We start from the raw sequence: 14,005 nt of genomic DNA, 5'->3' as shown, positions 1-14,005 counted from the left end.
TTAGACACAGTCAGAGGAAGTCATTTGGGTTCATGCTCAGGTGTGGTTTATTCAGAACATACTCTGTAGTCATCCTTTACCACTTAGTCCCAAACTCACCCCCGTCTGGCTACAACGATATCTTTTCCACTCCTCATTTGAAGGTGTGTCATTTTGGTTAAGCTTGAGCTACGTTTCCCAGAGTTCCTCCTGGCTCTCGAGAAAAGGGTGTGAGATTGGGAATGCAGCAACAAAACAGCTGTAGGATGCTGTGCAGGTCATTGCAGTAAGCCAGGCTCTGCAGCAGCTCACACAGGTTGCTGGTGATCTGCTGGATGTGGATGTGGGGCAGCTGCTGTCAGACTGCCTTCATCTTCCCTGCATTCTGAGCCTGGTACACGGAGCTCTACGATGAAGGGCATAGATGGCACCTGAAGTGCCCCCCTCAGTCGCACAGGGACTGGGTGGGTTCTAAGATGTCCATCTAAGTTCTCATGGGTTCTCTAATTTGACTTCACAGACTCCAGTTTTTTGTCCAGTTTTTAGTTCCCCTGCTGCATGTTCAGCTTTGCTTCCAGACTGCTGGTCAACCAGGACTTTGGATCTATCACTCAAGGCAGAAGCACTCTTTCATTGGTTTCTCACCATGACTTCAGGCCTAGTCTTTTAAATAAATGCCATATCCCATGACACTCACATGGTGCTGCCCTGAACGGTCTCTGGTGCCTGTGCTCTCACCTCTGCACCCTTGCCTTGCCTTTCCCTCTGCCAAGACACTCCCTTTTTAGATACGGCAAGACCAAACATCCGTGTACTCTCTTGAAGTGTTCACCTTTTTACCGAGGCAGGCCTTGACAGTCTATCTAATGAAATATTAGGATCCAAACCACTTGGTCCCAGGCATTTTAGATAAGGGACACTCAACCTCTTGGGTAGGTCTTGTGCAGGCATCACAGCTTCCATGAGTTCATGACAGCAGTGGCCCCTTCATGTTCAGAAGACAGTTTCTCTTTGGCCCTTCCTGACCTCTGGCTCTTAAAATCTTTCCATCCCTTCTTCAGAGACGGCCCCTGAGCTGTGGGCAGGGGATGCAGATGCCCATCTGTGGCTGCCGACTCCACTGACACCCATTCTCTGCACTTTGATGAGTTATGAGTGTCTGCATTACCCATTGTCCACTGCACAAAGAAATGCTGCAATAATGTCTGAGAGCTGCATTAATCTATGGCTAGAGAGACATAAATTTAGAGGGAAGTTTGATATTATGTTCATTTAGTAAAATAATAGCAGCAGGTTCATTCTGGAGTCTTTGAACTCCCCAACCACGTGCCTTGGAAGGCATGAGTTTTAGGCATGAGTTGCCTCCTGTGGAATGGTCGGTCTGTAAATCCAATTTAAAGAAGCAGTTGTTTACCTTATAAAATTCCTGCCACCATTGCAGCCATGGGCATATGTTGTCATGCCTGTCATAGCTCACAGCTGGATAAGACTGCTGGTGACTTTTCCCTCACATCAGCTTACACAACACCTTCTGGTACCATGAAATCTAGTTGGCAGAGAGGAAGCTTCCTGACTTCCTTGGGGAAATTTGATTAACCCATGTTCTATGACCAAAGTATGTGGTGTTTTTAGGCTGGTACCTACTGCTTTTGTTACTATGGCTCTGCAGCATAGTTTAAGCTCAGGTATTGTGATGACTGCAGGATTGCTTTGTCTATTTGGGATCTTTTGTGTTTCCATACAAATTGCAGGGTTGTCTTTTTTTTCTACTTTTGTAATGGGCTTCATTGGAATTTTCATGGGAATTACATTAAATCTGCAGATTGCTTTAGATAATATAGCCATTTTCACATTATTAACTCTGCCTGCCCAGGAACATGGAAGGTCTTTCTATCTTCTACTGTTTTCAATTTCTTCAGTGTCTTAAAATTTTCACTGTAGAGGTGTTTTACTTCCTTGATTAGATTTATTATTAGATTTTTTTTTTTTTTTTTTGGTTTTTTGAGACAGGGTTTCTCTGTGTAGCTTTGCGCCTTTCCTGGAACTCGCTTTGTAGACCAGGCTGGCCTCGAACTCACAGAGATCCGCCTGGCTCTGCCTCCCGAGTGCTGGGATTAAAGGCGTGCGCCACCACCGCCCGGCTAGATTTTTTTTTAAAAAGCTAGTGTGAATTATTTTTTCTTGATCTATTTCCCAACAAGTTCATTATTGGTATATAGAAAAGCTACTAATTTTTATACATTGAATTTATATCTTGTTACTAAGAGTTTTCTTATGGAGTGGTTAGGGTCTTTTAAATACAGCATCATGTTCTCTGCAAACTGGGATGATTTAACTTCTTCCTTTCCTATTTACACCCCTTTTACTTCTTTCCTTTACTATTCTAGCTAATGCTTCAGATTCTGTGCTGAGTAATTGTGTTTTATCCCTGTGCACAAGAACCGCTGTTGGTTTCCTCCTGGTAAGTCTAGTGTCAGCCATAGGTTTGCTACACAGGCTTCTAATACTGAGATATGTGTTTCTTTTCCGTCCTCATTTTCTCAGGGTTTTTATCAAGCATCATTGAAGGTCTTTTCTGCAACTATTGAGATGATCATGTGACTTCTGTCCTTGAGACTATTTCTGTGCTGCATTACACTTATCGGTTTATGTGTTTTGAACCATCTGTGCTTCTCTGGGGTGAAAACTACTTGGCTATCGCATATGCGCGCGCATGTGTGTGTGTGTGTGTGTGTGTGTGTGTGTGTGTGTGTGTGTGTGTTGTCTTTGAGATTTCATTTATTTATTTATTTTTTATTAAGAGATTTTTCTACTCATTTTACATACCAACCACAGATTCCCCTGTCCTCCCTCCTCCCGCCCCCTAGCTTCCCCCCAACCCACCCCCCCCACCTGCAAGGTCTCCCCCGGGGAATCAGCAGAGCCTGATACATTCAGTTGAGGCAGGTCCAAGCCCCTCCTCCCTGCACCAAGGCTACACACAGTGTCCCACCATAGGCACTAGGTTCCAAAAAGCTGGCTCATGCACTAGGGACAGGTCCCGATCCCACTGCCTGGGGACCCCTTATACAGTTCAAGCCAAACAGCTGTCTCGCCTATCCAGAGGGCCCAGTCCAGTATCATGGGGGCTCCTCAGCTATTGGTTGACAGTTAATGCCTTCTTTAATTCAGTTTGCAAGAATCTTTTTTAAAAAGATTTATTTATTTAATATGTATACAGTGCTCGGTCTGCATGTTTGCCTACACACCAGAAGAGGGCATCAGATCCCATTATAGATGGTTGTGAAACACCATGTGGTTGCTGGGAATTGAACTCAGGACATCTGGAAGAGCAGTCAATGCTCTTAACCTCTGAGTCATCTCTCCAGCCCCAATTTGCAAGAATCTTATTGAGAACTTTTGTGTTTGTTTATCAAGGAAATTGATGAACAGTTTTATTTGTTGTGCCTGTCTCTGGTTCTGGTGTCCCAGGAACGCTAGCTTTGTTGAGTGAGTTTGGCTGTGCCCCTGCCTTTCTACCTTAGGAACAGCGAGAGGAGCTTCTTTAATGCTTTAATAGCATTTGATAACAGACCAGTCCGGTCCTGGGTTATTCTTTGTTGAGAGATATTTTTTTTTTTTATTACTGCTTCGATCTTGTGGCTTGAAATGTACCCACTGAAGTTAACATCCTGATTTAATTTTGGTCGGTCATATGTATCTAGACATCTATCCATTTCTTCTAGATTTTCTACATTTTTGAAATATGTTTTCAAAACACTGCCCAGTGATTCTCTGAATTTCACTGGAACCTTCTGCTATCTCTCCTTTTTTTGTTTCTTATGCAATTTTATTAGTCTGGATCTTTCTTTTCTTTCAGGGTTTGCTGGTCTAATTTCTTTTTTCAAATAACTTTTCTTTGATTGATTATGTGTGTTATTCTCATAGTTTCCATTTAATAATTTTCTGCACTGATTTAAATTTTGTAAAATCTTTTATTATTTTATGTGTATGATTGTTTTGTCTAAATCTGTATCTGTGTACCAAGTATGTGCCTTGTGCCCACAGAGACTAGAAGAGGATGCTGGATCCCTTGGAACTGGAGTTAAAGGTAGCTGTGAGGCACATGTGGGTGCTGGGACGCAAATTTGGGTCCTCTGGAAGAGCAACAAATACTTTTAACCACTGAGCCATTTCTCCAGCCCTCTGCTCTGATTTGTATTATGTTTTGATGTTCTGCTCTTGTGTTTGAGACCTTGAGGTATATCATTAGAGTATTCAAGTCACCTACTGCTCTCATGTCAGGACCCATGTGATCTTCTATGTCATTAATGGTTGTTTTATAAAATTGTGAGCCCCAGCATTTAGTGTATATACTTAGAATTGTGATATTTTCCTGGCAGATTGCTTTAATATAAGCTGCTACGTGTCTTTCCTGTGATTTATGCTTGTGTTGAGTCTGTATGGGATAGGTGCTCAGTGTCTGCCAGAACTGTCTTTAGTAGTTGTTCCTCTTTGTATGTCAGAATACCCTCTTGGCCACATCTAGGTTTGCAGTCTATGGGCCAGGCAGATCATCCCACTGTGGTGGTCTGAATAAGAATGGACCCCATAGGCTCATAGATTTGAATGCTTAGTTATCAGGGAATGGCACTACTTGAGAAGGATTAGGAGGTGTGGCCTTGTTGGAATAGGTGTGGCCTTATTGGAGGAAGTGTGTCACTGGGGGTGGGCTTTGAAGTTTCAAAAGCCCAAGCCAGGCCCAGTGGCTCTCTCTTCCTGCTGCTTGTGGATCAGGGTGTATCTCTCAGCTACTTCTCCAGCACCATGTCTGCCTGTGTGGTGCCATGCTCCTGGCTTTAATGATGATGGACTAAACCTCTGAAACTGTAAGCCAGCTCCCAATTAAATGCTTTATTGTATAAGACTTGCCCTGGTCATGGTGTCTCTTCACAGCAATTGGACAGTGACTAAGACACCCACCTTCCTGAGACTCCCCAGATCATACATTTGTGGCAGATGTGCTATATGGAGGGAGGTGTCTTCCTAGTGACTGGATGTGGGGAAGACCATAGCACTGGAATCTGTGTGGGTGGAAGACCTGCCTCTCTGGTTTCCAAAGCCTCCTGAGTGTTGGCAACCCTGCTATAGAGATGCAGTCTTGGCTGTGGAGCTTCAGAGCACAGACTTTAGAGCAGTGAACAGCAGCTAGGAATTCCATTTATACCACCCCGACCTCAGGCCCAGGGCTGTCAGACTCCAGTTATTCCCTGCTGAGGAGTCTGTCACCTTTCCCTGTGCACTTCATTGCCCAAACAGCCTCCTGCTGCCTACATTTTCCAGCTGTTCAGCACCTGCAACTCCCCTGCCCCCCACTTCCCCCACCCCTGCTCTATACAACAGTCTCATGCCTGACTCTCAGCCTGGGGTCCTGGCACATTAAGTTCAGTCTCCCTGACTTGTGGTTGTTCCTATTACCTGGTCACCAGGGTAGCTCACTTTTACGCAATAGATTCTCTGTTAAAATGGTGCCTGGCCACTGCTCTCTGAGTCATATAGACAGATAATGCGGGATTCTTCCTGACTTCTGGCTAAAGGAATCACAATCTCACCCAACCTGCAACTTTGGTTTCCACTCGCTCTCCCCATGCCAGGGAGCTGCACAGTTGGGCTGTGTCAGCTTGACTTGAGTTTCAGTGTGTAGTATAGTTTTACACTCAGTTGTTCTACCATAACTTCCCATTGTCAAAGCTCTTCCTTCTTTTCCCCTTGGGGTAGTCTATTTTCTTCTCATCTGACTTTTTTGCTGGCTCTCACAGTGGCAGCCTCTAGTCCACAACCTTTCTTGAAGTCTTAGAATAATTGCTTGTGCAGTTTTGGCGTATTTACCTTCCATCCCGCTTTCTCTAAGCTACTTCCGGTGGTTGGAGCTCATCTTGGGTCTCCTACCTGGACTTGTTATCTATTAATAATAACAGCTTAGTTTCTCCTTTTGCAGTTTTTCTCATCCTGGTGTGTTGGCTAGAATCAACAATCCTCAGACTCAGCACTATGGCTCTAAGCATGCTCCGTCCCAGCCATTAGGTTTTTGAGATGGGGCCTCACTATAGCCTCCCACGTGCTGGGATTACAGGTGTCTGCCATGCTTGGCAAAGCCTTTTAATGTAAACATTCTACTTCTCCTCACCTGCCCAGAGTCTGTACATTGCCCTTCTACTTATTCTCATGTGATGATTTTGCTTATTTTCAGAACACGGTTGCAATTAAAGAGAACATTCTTTGTCACTAAATCTAAGCAACTTGTTTAAAAATTCTGTTTTTGGCAGAGCCGGGAGATGGCTCACTGGGCATGGGAATCTCAGTTCAATCCCCACCACGCATGTGAAAAAGACAGAGTATGGTTGTAGTGCCAGCATGGGGGCAGCAGAGGCTGGAAGGATCTTTGGGACTTGCTGTCCAGACAACCTAAAAGAATCAGTGAACTTCAGGTTCAGCGTGGAGAGTGACTGAGGAAGACACAGGACATCACCGATTTGACCTCCACATACATTCACATACACATGCACTTTGTCATACACACAGGCACACACATGTGCACAGACACACAAACACACTGTCCTGATATAATGGATTGCGTGTGCCCTCCCTCAGGTTCAGGATCCCTGCCTTTCCTCCTTTCTGGATCAGTAAGGATTTTCTAGCTCTAAAGAGAATCAATTTTTTTTTTCAGCTTAAAAGACAAAACCCTCTACTCCAGTTCTCTGCTTCTCCCCACAGCAGAGTGCCTCTGAAGAATCATCCACATTTGCTCATGTCATCCTCTTCCAAATTATTCTTTCCTGTCTACTCTGATTAGGCTATTGTCCCTAAAACTCCATTGAAATTGCCCCTGCTAAGGATAATAACCAACACGTTGTCAAACAGATGCAGTGGGTCTCACCCCTAGTGCTATTAGTACTTACTGTCTCAGCAGCAGATGACAGAGCCGACCTCTGGGCCATGTGAGGAGGGTGTAAATGCCTGGGCAGACTTCTTCATTGATTTTTTTTTTCTCAAAACAGTAAGGCATTTGGCTAATATGATACAAATAACTTTCTGTTATTGGCAAAAAAGCCTTCCTTGCTAATTAAAAATTTGTAGTATGTTAGAAGAAATGTGGGGGGGGGGACGTGTGTGTGTGTGTGTGTGTGTGTGTGTGTGTGTGTGTGTGTACGCGTGCGCGTGTGTGTAAGGCAATAGCTGTTGGTTTACAGAGGCGGCCAACACACTTCCCTTCCATGAGGAGACTCAAGGTGGGAGGGCAGCAATAATGTAGGGAGAGCTAAACTTAATGGGGCCTTGGAAGGAAGGAGCAGCTTCTCTTTAAAACCTGGAGCGATGCTTCATTCATGAGAGATGGGGAGATAAAGCGGGTATGAGAAGGATGGGGGTGGAGCAGGTGAGGAGCTCTACAGAGCATCTCCCCGCACCTCTGCCAGGGATCTCAGGCCAATCCCTCAAAGGAAAGGTCTGACTTTTTATAGCTTTTGTGGGTGGCAGGAAGTTTCACATCACACTGTTTAGTTCAGCATAGGGTGTTTGACAAAGAGGATGAAGAGGCCAGGTCCCACAACTGAGAACTGTCCCAGTACTGTTGTGGAATATTATTTTAAGATGTGTTACATTTGTTCATGTTGTGGAACATTTGTTCTAATGATGCAAAGATGTGTTGCATTCTTTTATATTTCATTTGTTTAACTCTGTGAAGCTGTGATACTTTGCTTATCTAAAACACTTAATGGTCTAATAAAGAGCTGAATGACCGATAGCTGGTCAGAGAAAGGATAGGTGGGGCTGGCAGGCAGAGAGAATAAATAGGAGGAGAAATCTGGGAAGGGAAGAAGGAACAAGAAAAGGAGAAGGATGACATCAGGGGCCAGCCACCCAGCCACACAACCAGCCACAGAGTAAGAAGTAGAGAACAGTATATAGAATAGAAAAAGCTAAAAGCCCAGAGACAAAAGGAAGATGGGATATTTTAAGTTAAGAAAAGCTGGCTAGAAACAAGCCAAGCTAAGGCTGGGCATTCATAAAAAAGAATAAGTCTCTATGTGATTTACTTGGGAGCTGGGTGGCAGCCCCCTCCCCAAGAGTCAAAGAGACAATAAACAAACAGCTACACAGTACAGTTTGCTTCTCAGTCTGCCCCAGAGAGAGCTGTAGAGACATTCAATGTCCTGATTCAGGACGCGGTGTCTGGCCTAAATATGTTGGCTAAATGGGGCTGGACTGGGGATCCAGATACACTTCTACTTTGGGAATAGTGTGGATGCCATGTTCTCTCAAGCTTAACTCTAGATCCGATTTATAAAGTGAGGGAATTGAATCTTCCAATGCTGATGTTCTGCACTTGATTTAGACTTATTTCTTTTTTTTTTTTTTTTTTTTTTTTTTTTGGTTTTTCGAGACAGGGTTTCTCTGTGTAGCTTTGCGCCTTTCCTGGAACTCACTTGGTAGCCCAGGCTGGCCTCGAACTCACAGAGATCCGCCTGGCTCTGCCTCCCGAGTGCTGGGATTAAAGGTGTGCGCCACCACCGCCCGGCCTTAGACTTATTTCTTACATATTGCATAGAACTAGTAGCATGAAGACAACTTCTATTTTAAAATGAAACTACACATAGACTATTTTGCCATTTGAAATCCTGGGAAAGGAAATTCCGTGTCAAAACTACTTCTACACTTACATGGTTTTTCTAGTAGCTTTGTGCTAAGCATGGGGAAAACAAATACTGAGAGGCAAAGATACAGTCTCCTCACCCAGCCTCCCTCTGCTTGCTGAGTATACAGTTCGGCAGAAACTTTACTCAGCCAGAAGAGGGAGGACTTGTTCCCAAAAGCCAGAGAAGCTATACTTTTCCCTACTTCTTTGGTTGAGGGGTGGAAAAGTCATTATATATAAAGAAATAAAAATCCCCAAAGGTAGAGAGATAGAGGAAACCTGGTGTCTTACTTCTCTATTGCTATCTTGATGACTAATGAAATTCCATCTTCTGCTCGACATTCATCTTGGTACCCACTAGCCATTTGTCTCTGACTCTAGTTCCTGGAAGATAAGTTCTATGCCTTGACCCCCACCCAAACATGTACAGTTGTGACCATTTACTTGTTAGGACATGAATGAGTGCTTTTTTTTTTTGGCTTCTGTAACCTGCTTGTGTAGACATCCAAGGACTATTTTCGGTCATCTTGACCACCTAATCTTGATGGAGCAGAACAGCTCTTGGCTTGCTTGTGAAGACATTCAAGGTCTTCTTGTGGTTTTTGCGTTTATAAATCCTTCCCTCACCCCTCTTCACATGGCAGTTTCTAATTTGACTCAGAGACTGCTGTCCTGCTAGCAGAATCAATAAATTTAACTAATTATAACCTGGAGTGAGTCTGTGGTCTTTTCCTGGGGTTATCAAACTCCCTAACACAGGAAGTGGACTTACTATCACACTGAGGGAAGCTTGAGCAAAAGCGACCTCAAAGCCCGCTCCCACAGAGACACACTTCCTCCAGCAAGGCCGCACCTCCTAACAGTGCCACTCCCTTTGGGGTCCATTTTCTTTCAAACCATCATAGTACCTTTCCTAAAAGTGGACTCTCTAGCAAAGGATGAGGACAGGGACAGCCGGGCAAGACAGAGAAGTCACCTATCCCAGCCATATACCATAGGGAAAGCCTGTTCTTAGTGACTCCCATGTGAGTGGAGGTCATATGTTCGACTGACACTTCCAGCTGTGCCAGGCTGTGCCAGGGGGCCCTTCCTCTACCTGGAGGAGTGGAGTCACAGGAAACCTACTGAAACAAGGTGCAAGACCTGGAAACTCAATATAATACTCCAAATGGTCATAATCACCATTACTCGCCACTCTTCAGGCCAATGTGACCTTCAGCCAAAGGAAAATCACAATAATGACGACAGTGCCTCTGATGTCATAATGATCTAGAAAGCCTGGCAAGCCAATCATAGAACATGCTTACCAAGCTATTACAGTTATGCTTGAAGCAAAGGGGAAATAGAGTCTCAGCAAAGAAATATAAAATGTGGGTAAACCAATGGAAACTTCAGAAATAAAAACTTACCAAAGCCCAGCTGACGGATTCAGCAACAAAATCAATACTTGGAAGAGAATAGAAGTTGTCCAATTTCTAGAGAGAAAATAGACTCAAAGTGAATATGTTTCAGAGACTTGTGGGGCTCCAACCAAAAATCTAACATTGTTGTTAAAGCCCTAAAAGGCCAGGAGAAAAAGATGTATCAGAACAGTGCCCCAAACCCCCAAATCTTGTAAAGATATAGACCTCTGCTCCAGATTCGAGAGACTGATCCAAACTCCAAAGTGAGGAAACTTGTTCTCAGTGTTCTCAACTTACTGTACCCTTATTTTATAAGCACCTTATAAAAATATGAAATATTTAAACTACAAAATCAGTGACCTGACATACCCTGCAAACAGATTGACACACTAGAGCATTCCCATTCACACTCATGAAACATAAGGCATGAGTCACTTAATGGCAGGGATGCAATGCGTTTAGAGAGATGCACGGGAAGATATCTCTCCATCATGCAAACATCAGAACATACGCACACAAACCTGGATTATAGATGACACTGTACACCTAGACTATGTGGTCTGTTAATGATGGTTATGTCATGTGGTATGTAATAGTGGTTAAAATTATGACTTATAACTAGACCCCCACCCCCCAAAAAACTCACGGAATTTCAGGAGACTGGATATTGCAGAGATCACAACATTGTTACTTCAATAGTTAAAAAAAATGATAAGGTCCCATATGTTTAGAAACATTACTAATTAATTTCAGAATTGTGATAAATAAAATTGGGGGCTGAAGAGTTGGCTCAGCAGTTTAGAACACATGCTGCTTTTACAGAGAACATGGGTTCAGTTCCTAGCACCCATGTGGTGCCTTACAACCATTTGTGATTGTAGTTCTAGGCCTCCATGGGTATATCCCATACTTGGTACATGTACATACACACAGGCAAACACTCTTATCTGAAACACTTTTATCCACAAAAAATTAAAGAATTATAATAGGAAACTGCATTTTGAACTGTGATAAAAAACAAAACAAAAACAAAAACACTGCCCCAAATTCGTGGGATAAGTTGTGGAAATTTAAAACTCAAACATACATGTTAAGAGGAAGAGACAGGTTGAAAAATGAATGTGCTGAGTACCATTTCAAGTTAGAGGGAGGCAAAAGTGACCAGAACCAATGAAGATGGGGGCAGGAGTTAAAGAAAGCAGATGCAGGACAGCAGGTCAAACTTGGCCTATTGAAACACGGGCAAACCTCTGACGAAATGGACAAAAAAAGGGCTCAAAAATGACAGAAATGAAAGGAACATAACTGCAGATATTAAAAATACAACTAAGAGACAAGAGCTTTGTGCTAATAAATGTGAACACTCATGATGTGGGAAAATTCTGGAAAATGTGGCCTAAGAACAGAAATTTGAACTGTCCTGCAATCCCAAGCAAGACTGCATCAGTAACCCAGAAGTCATTTTCCCACAGACAGAATTTCAGGTTGCAATAGACTAGTGAATCCCGTTACATAGTTCATGGAACAAAAATATCCCAATCATAAACAAATTATCTCAGAGTGATAAATAAGGGCAAACATTTCTTGGTTCATGGCATGGGCCTGGGGGCAGACAACAGAGATACGAAGGAACAGTATCCAGATTATTCTAGGAGAACAAGTCACTGAGTTCACTGCCTAGTTACAGTGATTCTACAGAAGACTATGAACATGATGTGGAAGACAGGCTGTAGGTGGTGACACAGCAGCACTTGCCTGGTCACTTACAAGCCTGGATTCAAACTCTAGACTGAAAAAGGAAAAAAAAATGTTTAAGCTCATTCATTCACTCATAATCAAGAAAATTAAAACCAGTATGAAACACCTCATATTCACCAAATTAGCAAAATTAAGCCAGAGGATAATGACTCCCGTCATCCAGCTGAGGGGAGTGCACTGGCACACCTATTCTGAGAACCTGTTTGGCAATCTTAATGTTTCTACAGTCCAGCAATCTCACTGTATTGCTTCATAGCAGCAGACGTTTGCAACAACTCAGATACTGTCAATAGGACAGATACGAGAACAACAACATATTTATAATGAAACACCAACTGTGAGGATCAACAACACAGCTAAATCCATCAACATACATTTTTAAAAATAGCAAATAAAATGATTTTTAAAGATAACTTTCAGAAGTCAACAGTCACTTGTGTGCTAAGGCAGTAAAAACTACAAGAGATGAACACATCATTCAGAACTGACACCAACTTCAGGCACTGGCAATGTCAGTCTGAGAACTGTACACATATTTCCATGTATTTTTTTAATTTATGTGCACACGTACATCTTCCCCCTCCCCCACACTGTGTATATGCGTGTGTACATATTCCACATGTGTGTGCCCACAGAGGTCAGAAGAGGGTGTTGAATCCCCTAGGCTGGAGTCACAGGCAGTTTTGAGCTGTCCAACATGGGTGCTGGGAACCTAATTTGGGTCTTTGTAAAAGCAGCAAGACTCTTCAGACTGAGTCCTCTCCAGCCCCATCATATATATTTATGTGTACTCTAAAAAAATTATTTTGAATAGTACAAAATAGGACATCTGGTCACCCTTAAAATACAAATCTTTACCCTAAGAACGTTCAAATGCTGCCTTATGTGGAAATTATCTCTGCAGTTGTGATGAACTATCTATCTATGATGCCATCAAAATTGCCTTTAAGAGAAAGGGAATGGAGGAAAATTACATCATTATAATAATGTTAATTTTTAAAAAGGCGAAGGTAAGCTGGGCATGGTGCTACAGGCCCAGCACCCAGGAGGCTCAACAGGAAGATCATGCTGAAAGCAAGCCTGAGCTACATAGTAAATTTCAGGCTAGCCTGGTCTAAATAGCAAGGCCCTGTCCCAACAAGCCAAAAAACCCAGGTTGAACAAAGGGAGATTTATATACACATATAAGGTGATATGAAGAGTGGTAGAGTGGTTGCTAGCTCTGGAAGACAGTAACCACTTAAAAGAAATGCAGGGAGTCTTCTCTGGTTCTCTGCAGGGAATGTGAGCTCCGACACCTTTAATTTAGAAGAAAACAGGCTTTACTTCTGATGTGATGACTAGCTTGGCTTTCACTAGATAGGCACGGAGGTGGAGAATAGGCATCACACTATGCACAGCTTACTCATGGCTATTTACTAAGTAGAGAAGCAAGTGAAAGGTGACTAGACGAGGCGGAGGGAGTAAGGAAACCAGTGAACCCCAGTAGGACCAAGGAACAGTTGCAGGGGGAAGTATCAGCTGAAAACCTTCAGAGACAATTAGGTAAAGCAGCCTAGAAATGGGTGAATGAAGTGTCATGTAGAAGCACGGGGATTACCCAGGTCCAGAGAACCATACGGCTATTATACGCTAGTCACGTTCTGAGATCTTAAGATCACAGAGCCTCCTTTTCAGTTCTGATAGTGACCAGTAAGCACTGGTCTAAGATGACTTAGAGGTGAAAGCAGTGTAAAAATGTCCAGACTGCCTTCATGTTGGTGTACGAACAAGCTGTGTAGAACTCCCTTTGGATAGCTAGCAGAGCCCATTAACTTTTAAGGTGCACCCCAAAGCAAAGGATTTCCGTGGTGCCTTTTGTCAACAGGAGCTGCTGGTTCTCAAGCTTGAAAGATTACAAGCTGTTTGTGGAACTTATTAAAATGCAGATTCCTGGTTGTAAAACTCAAAACTGTGAACTCCAAAAGATATCTGAGAGCTTGGATTATTAAAGAAAGATTTTATAAACACATCAAAAGTAAATCCATAGGAAAATATGATCAAATTAAAAATTCCCAACACAAAACAATTAAATTTGTTCTTTGAAAGACAAAATGAAGAAAAATCCAATAGATTTACTTTTAGAATTAGGACAATGGCACTACCACACACCTATGAAAACAGCTCCGTTCCAAATTCTGACCATGCC

This window comes from Peromyscus californicus, unplaced genomic scaffold, assembly GCF_007827085.1.
Source record: "Peromyscus californicus insignis strain IS unplaced genomic scaffold, ASM782708v3 Scaffold_15__1_contigs__length_86483966, whole genome shotgun sequence".
Classification (NCBI taxonomy): Eukaryota; Metazoa; Chordata; class Mammalia; order Rodentia; family Cricetidae; genus Peromyscus; species Peromyscus californicus.
Note: the sequence above shows the minus strand (reverse complement) of the source record.